A 12,930-nucleotide genomic window follows, 5' to 3' on the forward strand; every position below is an offset into this window, starting at 1 on the left:
ACTGGCGCCCTCAAGGGACATTCTTCATTGGTTTATTTGAATATGTATCTTTCAAGTCATAAGTACCATGGTAGTTTGCTGCTTCAAGAAACAAACTTGAAGAGTTTGGGTGAATGGAAGAACTCTTTATTGTTGAGAAGCCTCCTAATGGGAAGCTGAGGGTTTTTATTTTTAATATATTTGTGAGAATAATTACAACCTCCAACTTATAAAAACACAGTGGGGTGTACAATAAAATCATGAAACAATCGTAAAATGCTAAACTTGTAAAATACAGAACAAAAGACGAGGACTGAATCCAATTAATTAACTAAAAACACTTGGTGAAGCAAAACTATTTTCTCCCCCCCCCCCTTTGGAAGCAAAACAGTTTTCAGCAGGTGACAAAAATATCAGAATGATATGTGCCAGTCTGATTTCAATAAGCCTTCCAAATTACTGGTGCCACAACACTAATGGCTCTGGTTCATGAAGAAACTAAACTTTATTGTCCTACTTTCTGTTGACTTTTGAAGTTTTTACAGTCCACTTGAAGCTTTCCTGAAATGCGGTCAGGGGAGAAGTCCAAACTCCTGCAATGCAAGAATTCCAACTAAAGCATCCATGACAGATGGCCCTCTCAACTCTGCTCAAGGAAGGAGAGTTCACCTCCTTCCAAAGGAGTCTGTTCCATTGTCGAACAGCTCTTAATGTCAGAAAGTTCTTCCTAATATTTAGTTCGATTCTCCTTTCTTGTAACTTAAAGCCACTGGTTCAGGTTCTAGCTTCCAGAGCAGAAGGAAAGAAACTTGCTCCATCTTTCATGTGCCAGCCCTTGAGATATTTGAACCCTTACTTTTTATAACAGTCCTGGAGGTCTTGTTAAACATGATTAGAGGGGACCAATTGGTTAAAGGGATTCAGGTCGGAGCCAGAAACTACAAACTAAGGGCATTTGCAGATGACCTTGTACTGACTTTACAACAGCCAGATACTAGTACTAAAAGAGTATTAGAACTAATTGAGATATTTGGTCAAGTAGCAGGATTTAAATTGAACAAGCAAAAAACTAAAGTGTTGGAGAAAAATCTAACAATGGCAGAAAAAGAGAAGTTTCAGAGTGAAACAGGTTTAGTAATAACAAAAAAGGTGAAGTACCTGGGTGTGAATCTGACTTCTAAAAATGTGAATTTATTTAAGGACAACTATGACAAATGTTGGACAGAGGTGAAGAAAGATCTAGAAATATGGTCAAGGTTGAGACTTTCCTTGTTAGGCCGAATTGCTGTTATCAAGATGAATGTATTGCCTAGAATGTTGTTTTTATTTCAGACACTCCAGATCCTGGATAAAATGGACTGTTTTAAGAGGTGGCAAAAAGACATATCAAAATTTGTCTGGCAGGGCAAAAAGCCCAGAATAAACTTTAAGATCTTAACTGATGCAAAAGATAGAGGGGGGTTTGCCCTGCCGGACCTGAAACTTTATTATGAATCGGCAGCGTTCTGCTGGCTGAAACAATGGCTGCTTCTTGAGAACACAGACATTTTGGATCTGGAAGGGTACGACAACAGATTTGGTTGGCATGCATATATATGGTATGACAAGGTAAAAATGCATAAAGGCTTTAAAAACCATATTGTTAGGAAAGCACTATACAATGTTTGGATAAGATATAAAGATCTACTGGAAAGTAAAACTCCCAGGTGGCTATCACCAATGGAGGCTAAAGAGACAAAAAAACTTAATATGGAGTCCAAATGGCCAAAATATTGTGAAATCTTAGAGCAAGATGGTGAAAGGGTCAAATTACAGAGTTATGACAAATTAAAGTTTAAAGTACGAGATTGGTTGCATTACCTTCAGATAAATGAGGTATTTAAACAAGACAGGAAAATAGGTTTTCAGAAGGAGAGGTCGAAATTAGAAACAGAATTGTTAGAACCCAATACTAAGAACTTGTCAAGAATGTACAATTTGCTGCTGAAATGGAATACACAAGATGAAACAGTAAAATCAGCTATGATCAAATGGGCACAAGACATAGGTCATGACATTATGTTTGATGACTGGGAAAGGTTATGGAACACTGGTGTTAGATTTACGGCTTGTAATGCTTTAAGAGAAAACATAATGAAAATGATCTATAGATGGTATATGACCCCAGTCAAACTTGCAAAAATTTACCATTTGCCCAATAATAAATGTTGGAAATGTAATGAGACTGAAGGTACTTTCTATCACCTTTGGTGGACCTGCCCGAAGATTAAAGCCTACTGGGAAATGATCTACAATGAAATTAAAAAGGTCCTTAAATGGACATTTTCCAAAAAACCAGAGGCTTTTCTCCTGGGCATGGTGGGCCAATTGGTGCCAAGGAAGGACAGAACTTTCTTTATGTATGCTACCACAGCAGCAAGAATTCTTCTGGCAAAGTATTGGAAGACGCAGCAGCTACCTACTCTGGAAGAATGGCAAGCGAAGGTGATTGACTATATGGGAATGGCAGAGATGACCGGCAGAATCCGTGACCAGGGGAGTGAGACAGTGGAAGAAGACTGGAAGAAATTTAAAATATATCTTAAAAACTGTTGTAAAATTGATGATTGCTGAGATGTTATGGTGTGAAGAAATAGAGAATTGCAGCTGTATATCATAAATTTAAGGGAATTATAATGAAGATGAATTAATTAATTAAATGGAGGGTTGCTGTTAAAAGGGAAAAATAAGGATGCAGAAAAAGGGAGGTATGGGGAAGTCCGGGAAACAAGGTGAAGGAAAATGAGTTTATGAAATTATACATGTTTATTCGTGTGTATGTTCTGTTTTGTTTTGTTGTTTGTTTTAAATACATGTTTGGAAAATTAATAAAAATTATTTTTTTAAAAAAAAGAGATATTTGAAGATGGTTATCATATCTTGCGGCAGCTAGACTGGTGAATGGGGGCGGCCGCCGAGACCACATAACACCGGTCTTGAAAGACCTACATTGGCTCCCAGTACGTTTCCGAGCACAATTCAAAGTGCTGGTGTTAACCTTTAAAGCCCTAAATGGCCTCGGCCCAGTATACCTGAAGGAGCGTCTCCACCCCCATCGTTCTGCCCGGACGCTGAGGTCCAGCGCCGAGGGCCTTCTGGCGGTTCCCTCATTGTGAGAAGCAAAGCTACAGGGAACCAGGCAGAGGGCCTTTTCGGTAGTGGCACCTGCCCTGTGGAATGCCCTCCCATCAGATGTCAAAACGATAAACAACTACCTGACATTCAGAAGACATCTTAAGGCAGCCCTGTTCAGGGAAGTTTTTAATGTATGATATTTTAGTGGGGTTTTTGGTTTCTATGGAAGCCGCCCAGAGTGGCTGGGGAAACCCAGCCAGATGGGCGGGGTACAAATAATAAATTATTATTATTATTATTATCTCGTCTCAGTCTCCTCTTTTCCGGGCTATACATACCCCACTCTTTCAACCATTCCTCATATGCTTTGGTTTCCAGACCTTTGAACATCTTGCTTTGATCATCTTTGATATTCCAGCTTGTCAATATCCTTCTTAAATTGTGGCACCCAGAACTGGACACTGTACTCTAGGTGTGTTCTGACCAAGGCAGAATAGACCAGGACTATGACTTCCCTTGATGCAGCTTAGAATAGAATTAGTGGTTTTGTTTTGCTTTTGCTGCTGCATTGTTGACTCATGTTAAGCTTGTGGTCTACTAAGACCCCCCCAGATCCTTTTCAAATGTACTACTAGTAAGCCAGGTGTCCCCCATCTTATATTTGTGCAGCTGCTGCTTCCTGCCTAAGTGTAGAACCTAACATTTGTCCCTATTTAAAATTCATTTTGTTAGTTTTGGCCCAGTTCTTCAATCTGTTAAGGTCATCTTGAATTCTGAATGCCTTCTGCAGCATTAGCTACCCCTCCCAGTTTGGTGTCATCTGCAAATTTGACGAGCATCCCCTCAAGTCCTTCATCCAAGTCATTTATAAAGATGTTGAACAACCATAGGCCCAGGACAGAACCCTGCAGCACCCCACTTGTCACTTTTTTCCAGGCTGGTGAGGAACTGTTATTAAGGATGAGGCAACCTTTTACATATCCTCGTCCCAAGCTATATAGGACTTTGTACAGTAGTACCAACTCCTTGAACCTGGTAGGTAACTGACAGCCTGTGCCATTTTCTCAACAGGGGTGCCACGTGATGTTGATGGTCCATCCCAGTGAGCAGTCAAGCGGTTGTATTTTTTTTCCACCAGCTACAGTTTCTGGGCCATCCCAAAGCAGAACTATCCCACTCACAGCAAGATTATCCTCCAGCCACATTTCCTTTCCTGTTCCTTTTTATTACACAGAGTTAAGGATGTTGGTGGATGTGACTAGGAATGACTAGTAAAGTACTAAGTAGCTTTACCCTCATGGGGAAGGAGCGTTGGCCAGAAGGGCCCCCAAAGAAAATGTAACTGTCACTGAGCTTCTGCACTACTAGGAATACTGTCATGGTAAAATCTTATTAAATGTGTCAAGGCAAATAGCCTTTCTAATGCAAGTTGGACTGCAAGTTTTTATGAGGCCTTCCAGAGAATGCAGGTTCCACTGCCTTCAACACAACTGATTGACCGATCATTCGTGACTTAGTAAACTTTTAGAAACTCACCCTACCACATTTTGCTTTAAAAAAATAAAATACAAAAGTATTGGCTTCTTTTGCTTTATATCCTCATGAATCCATGCCCTCTTTTAAGTCTGAGGTGAAGGGGAGACAGATTTTTATATTTCCTGCAAGTCACGTTTTCATTTCTCCCACTCTCATGAGGGGATTTTACCTCAGAAACACCAAATAGAAAACATGTGGTCAGGGCTAACGGTATTGCTGCTCGGGATGGTCAGTTCCAAAGGCTTGGTGTAAAAGCTTTGCTGATTTAAAGTGAAATAAAAACAGCTGGTGTAAGAAATGTGAGGCATAAACTCTCAATACATGTTGTGTTACGTTTCATTTATATTTCTAATAGATCAGATTAAGTGAGAAAATAATTGATAAAACAGAATTCTCTTTTTTCCTCACACCCGGGAATTTTCAGACTTTGTGTGTGCTGCTGTATTTGTGGGCTGGTTTAATATTTTAATTTTACACTGATATTAGTTGCTATTGAAAATTGCTTTAGCTAGCAAGATTTATATACTGCTTGAATGTAATAAAGCCTCCAAGCAATTTGCAAGAACGAATAAAACTATCAATAAAAGACGAGTTAAAAACAAGTAATTAAAACATTTCAAACATATTTAAAAGAGATTAAAACACATCTGTCTAGTTAGGCTTGCTTAAACCATTTTTTTTAAAGAGACACCAAAAAGAATACAGCAAATGCGCCTGACTGATATCAGTCATCCCAGAATTCTTTGGGGAAAGTGATGTGCCTTGGATGTGCTTTAGAAGTATGGTTTCTATTTCTATTTTTAAACAAAGCAACAAACAAAAATTTGGATTTGGGTGCACAAGATAGACTTAGACACCTTAGGAATCTTGGTGAAATATGTTATGGAAAGATTGTTTTCCATGAATCCAGCTAAGGGCTTGAGCTGAGTTAAAGCATAAGAACTGGATACTCCCCGTGTTATGTATTCCTCCCCTCTCTTTTGGAGTCTCAGTGGATATTAAGGAAAGCAAAACTTGCTGTTCTTAGTGAAATTCCTCTTTGTCAAAAATGATGAACACTGGCACTTCTCTGGCTACATATCAAGCTGTTTCTCGCCTTTGAAAGTTGGTTATTATTATTGTAGCATCTCTTTACTGGCCACCTCCCCCTCCCCCCCCATACACACCTCAGCTCCCATTAAAACTAACAGAGTTGATGGATGTTGTCAGAACAACTTCAGATTCGATATCCTTGGGGCCAAAGGAGATTTGCTTGTATATATAAAAAATGTCACACTGGATATGAACTGGAGAAGGTGCTGGACCAATATTAACAGCGGACACCCGTGGCTGGCTGAAAACAAAAATACCTTCGGATTCATAAATTCCACAGGGCATGAGTGGTTACCAGAAGACCAAAGTAATGTTGTCGCCTCCTTATTAATCGACTGGTATGTCAACTCAGTTCTTAGAATTCACAATATTGTGATAATCCACAGGGTTCTGTAGTAATGGCTTAAGAAATGTCTAAGAAGAAAAGCCCCAATACAGTTGAAGTATATATGTTAGACATTATTCCCTTTGAAAAATATCAGTGCTATGTGGAAACTAAACACTAATGTTGTAGAACAGCTGCAGGACTGTTAAAGTAAGCCTACATTTCTGTTTTTTTGAAAAGAGAATCCTTCCACAATTCCATATTATTGGAGGGGAAGAAAAGAAATGGCCTCCCGCCTTAGCTATAATAATTCAATTTCAAGTTATTAATTTATGTAATTTCCTATCCTGCCTCATTCCTTGAACTCACAGCAGTTTATGAATTCAAGGTGATATTCAACGAAGTGTTACTCAGTAAAGACCCACTGAAATTAATGAAAATGCGGAAGTTTAGTCTATTAATTTTAGTGGGTTGACTCCCATAGTTGCCCCTAGTGGACTTGTTGAACGTTACATGTGAACAGCTGTATGACTGTACAGATCAGCTGGTACACTTCTTGAACGAAATGTGTGAACACTCCTTCTGTTTTCTCAGGTTGGGATGGAAATAGGAGTAAAAGCAGAAGAAAACCACCTTCCAGTACAATTTTTCTCTCCTGCTCCTGCATGAGACCTCTTGAGCACTTTGGGAGTTGCCAGAGTGCTGCCCAAGTTAGTATGGTCCCCAGAACAACCCCGGATTATTGTATATTTGTGAAAAAGGGGTTGTACTTCATAGGCAAGGCCTATAGGCAAATGAGAATGGTTGCACATCTGGCAACACTGGTTTAACTGACGAATAGTATTGGCAGCGATGTTGACTTATAACTTGATGCTACTCCTCAGAGACTGCTAGGATGCTGCTATGGCAACTGGTTGTTGGGGATGAATCTGATGGGGAAGCCAGTCAGGCAGGTGGGAGGGGAACTATCATCTGTGGCAGGGGCCTTTGAGGGAAACAAAGCCTGTTGCTCTCTCCATAAAAGAGGACACCTGTGTTTTCATTCTGTCAAAATTTCATTGAAGGACAGCTCCCATGCCAAAGCCAAGAGCCTTCATAGGCTCCATCACCTTTCGCTCCGAGTGCAAGGTGAAATGTCTTTGGTCTCCCATGGCTCCTGTGAACTCTTAGCAGCATGCGCATTCCTACCCAAAGCCAACCAAAGCAAACAAACCCACACCTACTAAACAAAAGCCAACCCCCTGCTGTGTTCACAATTCTCTCCCGGAGTAAGAATGAGTCATACATGACAGATGTTAGTCACATCACTCAAGGCACTACTGGAAGGTGCTCATGTGCTGCGGTAAAGAAGACCCGAGGGACCGTGGATAGGATGGAACAGAATGCAGCACAAATTGAAGAATGGCATTTGTTTGGATTTGCAAGCAATACCGCTGACAATAATTTTCAGTTGCACTTAATGCTTTCCTGTTGGCAAAATCTAATTGCTGTTTTGTATGAGCCCCCACCACACCACAGCCCTACCCTTGCCTGACTGGATGCTTTCTCTGAGTACCACATACTGTAAGCAAGGTTAGCCCACGGTTAAAGCCCTCAAGATTCATCTGCAGATAATTTTTTATTCGAGTGTGATTTTATGGCCCCGTATAAAACCTCCCCTTTTAAGTGTCAGATTTGAGCTGCTTTGTATAAAGGCCACATCAGTTTTACAACACACATCTTGAGATGCTCTTAAAATAGAGGCTGAAGTTTTAGGTGGACTGGAACTGAAGTATTGAACTCCAATGCCTTTTATAAGTCTTTCTGGGTAATCTCTAGATAATTGTACTTTCTCTAACTGTAGTCCTCTGAGACAAACAGAAACCTTGTTAAAAGCTGTCAAAGTGGGAGGGGGGATGTGCTGTAATGAAGTGCATGACTCTGTGGTCAATCCCTTTACTACACATGGCCTGAGCAAAAATAAGCAGTTACTACTGATGGGCAAAAGTAAATTTATATCTCAGAAATGATGCCGAAGGCATCATTACCTTATGAGGTCATTGTCCATAAATCTTGAATCCTTAATTGACTTTGATTTGATATTACAGTTTTGGCAACTGCTTCTTCCTTCTGTCAAGGAAACCTGGTAGACCATGTTTTCCACATATGGTGGGAGTTGTCCAAAGGTTTAAAGGGGTTTGGAGAGTTGTTAGTAAGAGAATAATTGGTATTAAGTTACCTAATGACCATGTACTGATCATGTTTAGAATACCTGATAGAAATATATCTCAAAAATGAGCATTTGTCAGGAACATTTGTGTTGCTGTTAGAATGAAAGAATGCCTGTAATTAATTCTTGGCTTATAGTTCATCAAACTGTATGCAGATGTTCTAGCCAACATTTGTCATATTCAGAGAAGACCCATTGAAATTAATGGACATGCCTAACCTAGGTCTATTCATTTCAATGGGACTGAGTAGAACCCACAGACTAGTAATCCACAAAACACATTTACAGAATTTTGGATTATGATCACGAAAAGCATGTTATAATATCCTCAGTTTATTAGAGCAATTATTGTAAGAAGCTAACTTTGGCAGTGACTTGAATTCTACTCTGTTGATATGTGTGCTCAGCATTTATAAATAATACTGTTGTGAGTTTGGGGGACTCAGTTGTTGAAGCAGCCAGGTCGGCTTCTTGGTGGGTTAATGGACACTAAGCATGGTTGTTAGTATAACAAAGAAGTGACTTTGTGCCAAAGGCCAGATAGTTGGGCCCTCCCTCCCTCACCTGGCTAGTAGTGGGAAGGACAATGGCCAAAGTAGTGTGCTAGAAGCAGGGAGACGCCAAAGAGACTGAGCCATGCTTGATTTCTGCTTGAATCCAAGGCTGTGACTATGGGAGAAGCAAGACCTTTTGGGATGTTAATGCTGTGAGCCCCTCCATTGTGGGCTCAGATTGTCTATCTCCCTATCTTCAAAAAAGGGAAAAAAGAAAACCTATGCAACTACCCACTGCTCAGCTCGACATCGATACCAGGAAAGGTCCTAAAATTAAATAGTCGGTATGTGAGCAATTAGAAAAGGAGGCTGTGATTACTAAGACCTAGCATGGTTTCTCAAAAAGAAGTCATGCCAGATGAATCTCATTTCTTTCTTTTTTAAAATAGAGTTACAAGCTTGGTGGATCAGGGGAATGCTGTGGACATAGTGTACCCCAATTTCAGTAATGCTTTTGACAAAGTCCCTCATGATATTCTTGCAGGGAAGATGATAAAATGTGGACTGGGCAAGGTGGATTTGTAGCTAGTTGACTGACTGAACCCAACGAGTGCTCCTTAATGGTTCCTCGTCATCCTGGAAAAAAGTGACGTGGGGTGCCTCAGAGTTCTGTCCTGAGCCTGTTGATGTTCAACATCTTTATAAACCACCTTAATGAAGGAATTGAGGAGATGCTCATCAAATTTGCAGATGACACCAAACTGGGAGGAGGTGCCAAGAAGGCAGAATCGAGATTCAAGATGAACTTCACGGATTGGAGAACTGGGCCCAAACTAACAAAATGAATTTCAGTAGGGACAAAGTAAGGTTCTACACTTCGGCAGGAATAACCAGGAGTACATGTGAAGAGGATGTAGGGGTCTTAGCAGACCACAGGCTTAAGTCAACAGTGGGATGCAGCAGAAAAAAATCTGATGCTATTCTAGGCTGCATCAACAGAAGTATAGTGTCTTGGTCAGAACCCCTGGAATTTTGCACCACTCAGAGATTGGGGTGGCATGGTGGTGACGGTATTTTGTTATATATTTTTGTATTATTATATTGCAAACCACCCTGTGATCCTTAGATGAAAGGCAGTATACAAATGGGAAACTGGATCCCAGTCATAGGGTTAGATTCAAAGAACCAAGAACTTGAACAGGCGGTAAGTCTGTTTCGCAAATGCTAAGTGAAGTTTCTCTGCCAAACCCAGGGGAATTTCAGACACATCTCAGGTAATACCATCATGCCATGGATTCAGATGTAAATTCCCCTGGGTTTGGCATTTGAAACAACCTGGTTTGATATGGATTTAAACACTGAATGGTATAGTCTTTGGTCACATTAACTTTGAGGGCCAGGACACCATCAGCTGTCAATTTAGGTCATATGTATGTGTATAGTAATCATACTAATAATAGTGGACCAAGCTTTTAACTTTCTTATTGTATGACATTTATTCTGTTTAGAGGGGCCAGTTTCGCCATCCCAGCCTGGAAAGTTAAGAAAGAATTTATAGAGTGGCTGGTGGCCTAGCAGATGATTTGCATTTGGTATTATTTTCCTATTTTTGTCTTTTTAGGCTATATTTCCCTTTCTGTTTCTTTAATGCTTTGCAGTTTTGGTTGTAAGTGGCTGAAGCCTTTTTGGTAGACCAACAGACTGAACTGATGGGAACGTTTCTTTGAGAGACTTTGCTGTCAACAAGAAGATGCGTAAGAATGACTTACTGCGTAAGCTCATTAGGAAGAATAAGAATCGTAAAGCAATTTATCCACTCCAAATGCTTTATAAAGGAATAGCAAAATTTTTATTGCATTATTGCCTATGAATTGTTTGTGAATTGCTCAATGGTATAATTTTGTTATGCTTATGGTAACATACTTTCCCCAATAGTATTTTCTTATATTATTAAATCAAATAGTAATGTGTTTTGGTGCAGTTGAAATTCAAGTGGTACTGGATTTAACCAGGGAAATAATATTTGCTTTCTAAAGCTTAAAAGTTATGTTTTTAATATCTTTTGGGAAAGAACAATTTCCCTGAATATTTGCATCTATTACTTTAACTTTTTTGTTTATGTTACATGCTTTCTAATATAATCCTTTGCCCAAATGTTATATACTTACCCATATGTAAAAAACATGAAGTTCCCTAAATCAGTTTCTTATGAAGCCACTAAGAATATGCAAAGCCATTCATTCATAATGAAGCTCCCTAACCAGGGAATATAGGGCCATGAATTCAAAAATAAATAAATAAACTGAAATATTATCCAGATTGTAAATATAATACTCATAAAAAGTAAGTTGCCTGAACAGCATATAACTTAATTCATATTGCTAGGGATGCATATAAACATACATAATTCATGAAATCGTGAACCATTTTTTAATTGGTTTTAATTTTGTCACACAAAATGCTGTAGATAAACAGTCTGCAATGGTCAGATAGGATGCAGTCGTGATCCAAACACCAACTGAGAACCAGCATGGGATAGGAGTTGGAGTGCTGGACTAGGACCATGGAGATCAAGGTTTGAATCGCCACAGCCATTAAGTTCACTGCCTCTCAGCCTAATCTTGATCACGGGATTGTTGTGGGGATTAAATGAGGAAGGGAAGAGCCATGCACACCACCTTGAGCTCCTTGGAGGAAAAGGTGGGATAAAAATGCAACAAATAAGGTAAAGGTGAAAGGTAAAGGACCCCTGGATGCTTAAGTCCAGTCAAAGGACACTATGGGGTTGCGGCACTCATCTCGCTTTCAGGTCGAAGGAGCCGGCATTTGTCCACAGACAGCTTTCTGGGTCATGTGGCCAGCAGAACTTAACCGCTTCTAGCACAAGGGAACACCGTGACAGAAGCCAGAGCGCACGGAAACGTTTACCTTCCCGCCACAGTGGTACCTATTCATCTACTTGCACTGCCATGCTTTCAAACTGCCTCAGCCCAGTATACCTGAAGGAGTGTCTCTACCCCCCTTGTTCAGCCCGGACACTGAGGCCCAGCTTTGAGGGCCTCCTGGCGGTTCCCTCACTGTGAGAAGTGAGGTTGCAGGGAACCAAGCAGAGAGCCTTCTCGATACTGGCGCCCACCCTGTGGAACGCCCTCACATCAGATGTCAAGGAAATAAACAACTGTCTGACTGTTAGAAGACATCTGAAGGTAGCCCTGTTTAGGGAAGTTTTTAATGTTTGATGTTTTGTCGCTTTTTTATATATTCTGCTGGGAGCCACCCAGAGTGGCTGGGGAAACCCAGCCAGATGTGCGCCATATAAATCATAAATTATTGTTATTATATTATTACTGCTAGGTTGGCAGAAGTTGGGACAGAGCAACGGGAGCTCACCCCATTGTGCAGATTCGAATCACCAACCTTCTGATCAGCAAGCCCAAGAGGCTCAGTCGTTTAGTCCACAGTGCCACCCGCATCCTTGCAACAAATAAACAAATGAATGAAACATGTTATATGCTAGGACTCTCCCCTATCACGAAGAGAGTGAAGATTAGAATGGGAAACAGGGAGGGAAGACAATAATAGAATCATAGACTCATAGGGACCATGAGTGTCATCTAGTCCAATCCCCAGCAACGCAGGAATCTTTTGTCCAATGTGGGGCTAGGACCCATGACACTACAAATTAGCTATAAAATAGGCATCACTATCTCTATCTTTCTAAAATTTGGAAAGTATTATAATTTCAGGTGTCAGCAAACTTTTTCAGCAGGGGGCCGGTCCACTGTCTCTCAGACCTTTTGGGGGGCCGGACTATATTTTAAAAAGAAAAAAAAAAGAACAAATTCCTATGCCCCAGAAATAACCCAGAGATGCATTTTAAATAACAGCACACATTCTACTAATGTAAAAACACGCTGATTCCCGGACCATCCGCGGGCCGGATTTAGAAGGCGATTGGGCCGGATCCGGCCCCCGGGCCTTAGTTTGCCTACCTATGTATTATATTAACAGAGGGCAGTGTGGTGCCTGAAAACTGTAAGATGGATAGCACCAGCATTTACAAGCTCTGCAGTATCACCTAATAGTCCGCTGAAATCAATGAAAATGAAAGCAGAATGGGAAAACGAAAGTGGGGCAAAAACCCATGGAAGAGAACTCTAATCTAGCAAATCAACAAGGAC

This window comes from Podarcis muralis, chromosome 9 (genome assembly GCF_964188315.1).
Source record: "Podarcis muralis chromosome 9, rPodMur119.hap1.1, whole genome shotgun sequence".
NCBI lineage: Eukaryota > Metazoa > Chordata > Lepidosauria > Squamata > Lacertidae > Podarcis > Podarcis muralis.